Source organism: Mus caroli, chromosome 14 (assembly GCF_900094665.2).
Source record: "Mus caroli chromosome 14, CAROLI_EIJ_v1.1, whole genome shotgun sequence".
Taxonomy (NCBI): Eukaryota; Metazoa; Chordata; class Mammalia; order Rodentia; family Muridae; genus Mus; species Mus caroli.
Genome location: NC_034583.1, coordinates 67,904,166 through 67,907,574, shown reverse-complemented (window position 1 = coordinate 67,907,574; position 3,409 = coordinate 67,904,166). Strand labels below are relative to the sequence as shown.

General features: G+C 38.6%; 1 protein-coding gene across 5 annotated transcripts in view; it reads left to right on the top strand.

Moving 5' to 3' along the window:
• The window catches only part of Lacc1 (laccase domain containing 1), a 12,185-nt gene extending 9,695 nt beyond the window's left edge, over positions 1 to 2,490 (top strand). For 4 of the 5 annotated variants that reach the window (XM_029469197.1, XM_021182395.2, XM_029469199.1 and 1 more), the window contains one exon: positions 1,714 to 2,490. The gene's annotated coding sequence lies outside the window, so the exon portion shown is untranslated. Of the gene's footprint in view, positions 1 to 729; positions 775 to 1,713 lie in introns of all 5 variants that reach the window. The other variant, XM_029469198.1, reaches the window with a different exon arrangement.
• Positions 2,491 to 3,409: the final 919 nt, after the last annotated feature.

Sequence of the window (3,409 nt, the reverse complement as noted above, 5' to 3'; positions counted from 1 at the left end):
TAGGACAAAAAAACCCACATAATACTGGTCTAAAGAAAAAAATGGAATGATGGAATGACAACTCCTAATGATATTCGGCTATGCTCATAGACTAGTGACTTGATCAGCCATCATTAGAGAGTCTTCCTCCTGCAACAGAGGGAAACAAATACACCCCCAGCCTGACATTATACAGAGTGAGAGACCTTGGAACTCTCAGTCCTAAATGGGATGTCTCCATCAAATTCCTCCCCTTGGAGCTTGGAGAACCTCAGAGAAGAGGATTTGGAAATTGCGTAAGAGCCATGAGATGGAGGACACCAAGAAAATAAGGCCCTCTAAATCAACATGAGCCAAGCTCATATGAGCTCAGAGACTGAAGCAGCATGCGCAGGGCCTGTGTCAGTCTGAACCAGGTCTCCTGCACTTGAATGATGGCTTCCAGTTTAGTGTTTTTACGGGATTCCTGAGCATCTGAGTGAGTGGGTGGGTCTCTGACTCTGTGTCCTCTCTTGGGCTCCCTTTCTTCTGACGGTCTGTCTTGTTTGGCTTTGATGTAATAGGTTTTGTCTTACTATATTTTATTTTGTTACAGTTTTTTTAAATGAATGAATGAATGAAAGAGTGAGTGAGTGAATGAACCTAGCCACTAGGGTAAAGGTTAACAACTGAACTGTCTCTTATACCTGAGAGAGAAAATCAGTTATCTGCAATGGAGTGACACTGAGCATGTCAACTATTCCAAAACAGGCCTCGTGTTCAGGAGGAGTTAGCAGACATAATTGGACTTCATAGGTATTTTTATTTAATTTTATTTGGTTACAATATGTTAGGTTTTGCTTGTCTGTTTTTCTTTTTTTAATGTAGTTTTATTTTGTTTTCTTGTATTTGGGGGCTTTTGGTATATTTCTCTTTCATGAGAAAGAACTTAAATTTGGGTAGTTAGAGAGGGCAAGAGCAACTTGAGAGAGGAGAATAATATGATCAAAATATATTTATAATTGTTTTAAATAATAAAAATATAATAAAACTTTTACATAAAATTCTAAATTATAGAATAAAAAATTACAAATATATAAACTAACTTTTCAATATACTGAATAACTCCTGCCAAATATGGTACTGTTGGAATTTTTCTTTAAAGGGGCAGAGAGTAAGTTATTTTTAATATTTTGTACTCTGTGTGTCTCTGTGTGTGTGTGTTTGTGTGTGTGTATGTACACATGCACTCATACATACTCATGGCATGTACATATGTGAAGGTAGATGACAAGTTTCAGGAGTCTGTTCTCTTCTATTACTGTAAGGCTTCCAGAGATCTGACTCAGGTCATTAAGGTTGGGGGAAGAGCCTTTAATCCGCTGACTCAGCATCTCTTCGACTCAATAAATCTTTTATGTTGTGTAGAGCATGGAGTTTCTGTCTCATCTAGTCAGCTCGGTCACTGGAGAGCAAAGGCAGATGCTGACAACAGAAATGAAGGCGTCCTAGCTCCCATTCAATGCTGTTTACAGAAAGAAAGTCCTTTAGACTTCTATAAAGCAATTTCATGGCGGTGACGTAGCACATACTCAGTTTCTCTATAGTTTAACTCAGTTGGTGTATGTTTTTACTCTTTAGGATGGCTTTAGTTTGTAATGTACAAAACATTTTAATGGACTTTATGATTCTTACCTTGATATTCTAAAAACACTAGCTAGGCGCTAACGTTTTATTTCTGTGTGTATTTTACAGATTCTTGGCTGGAATTTTGCATAAATGTTTCCTGCATCCTTCCACACTGGCTGCAAAAGAAAATACTTAGCTTTTTGATTTATATAAAACCATGAGGATTACAAAAGATAATTCATCTTTAGGGTATGCTCTCACTGTTATCCAAAGCCCAGTGATCTTGGTCTAATTCTTATGACAACTGATGAAAAAAACCCAATGCGATGTCATTCTTGAGTTTAATTCTCTGTATTTGTCTATAAATCAAGGCCAGGGCTGTTCAGTTAAGTATTTGGTAGATGCCAACTTTTGTTTAGGAATGGAGCCCAGCACAGGGAATTGAAATGAAGACAGCTTTCTCATTTGAAGCAGATGCAGCAGGGAGATACATACTTTCTTAGGTTTCCTTATGGCATTCTCAAGCGCCATGTTTTTGCTGATCCTTCCCCTCCCCTTCCCTGTCCCCTTGTGTCCCCTTCAACTCCCAGTAGCCCCTCTTTCCTGTCTCATGGGCTTTAATATTTCTCCCTTTCTCAGTCCTCTTTTTATGTTCCCTTTCTAGTATCAACACCTATATCCACACCTAGGACCACAAATTTACAGATACATATATATGTATGTTTACATAAACAGTAAAAGTTAGAATTTATATTTATATATAAGAAAAAAAAAACATGCAGTGTTTGTTATTCCCAGTCTGGATTATTTTGGCCAGCATAAAATAATTCCAGATCTCTCAATTTTCCTACAAGTTTGATAACTTCATTATGGCTAAATAAAATATTGTGTGTATGAACTGTATTTTTGTTATCCATTCCTTTGTTGATGATCAATGAGGCTAGTTCCAAATCCTTGCTATTGTGACTAGAATAGGAATAATTGTGCAGGGTTATGTGTCTTTGTGGCAGGATAGAGTCTTTTGGGTATATGCCCGGAAACAAACTAGCTGAGTCGCAAAGCTGTTCTGGTTTTTTTCCTTTATGTATAATCTTTTGAGAGTTTAATGCATGTTTAGAATGAAATATGATCGTAACCACCCTTCACTCTGCCCTCCAACTCTTCCCCAGATTGTCCCAGTATGTCACCCTCCCAACGTCATGTCCTCACTGTCTAGTTTGTGTGAAACCTCCATGCTGGTTTCTACAATGGCTGTCCAGTATACACTCCCACCAACAGTGAAGATGTGCTCAACTTTCCCCACACCCTCATCAGCACTCGTCATTTTTTTCTATTTACTTTATTTTTACATGTGTAGGTATTTTATCTGCACGTATGTCTGTGCACCACATGTGTGCCGTGACCAGAGAGGCCAGAAGAGAATGTCAGATCCCCTGAGACTGGAGCCGTCCCGTGGGTGTCAGGAATCAAACTCAGACGACCAGAAAGAGCAGCCAGTGTTCTAACCCGTGGAGCCATCTCTCCAGCTTTGTCTTTCTGACAAGGGTTATGTAGAGTCTTAAATTAGTTTTAACGTTCATGTCTCTGCTGGCTAAAGGTGTTGGATGTGTTTTCAGTATAGTTCTGGACATTTGTGATTCTTTTGAGAAGGATCTGTTCATTTCATGAGCTCATTTATTGACAGGCGGCTTTATTGTTTAGTTTTATGCCATGGATAAGTAGAGCTGGTGAAGGCTCTGTACTCTGTAACCTGCTCGTTCTCCTGCTGACAGTTCCCTTTGCTATGCAAAACCTTTTTTATTTCATGTAATTCGTTTGCAAA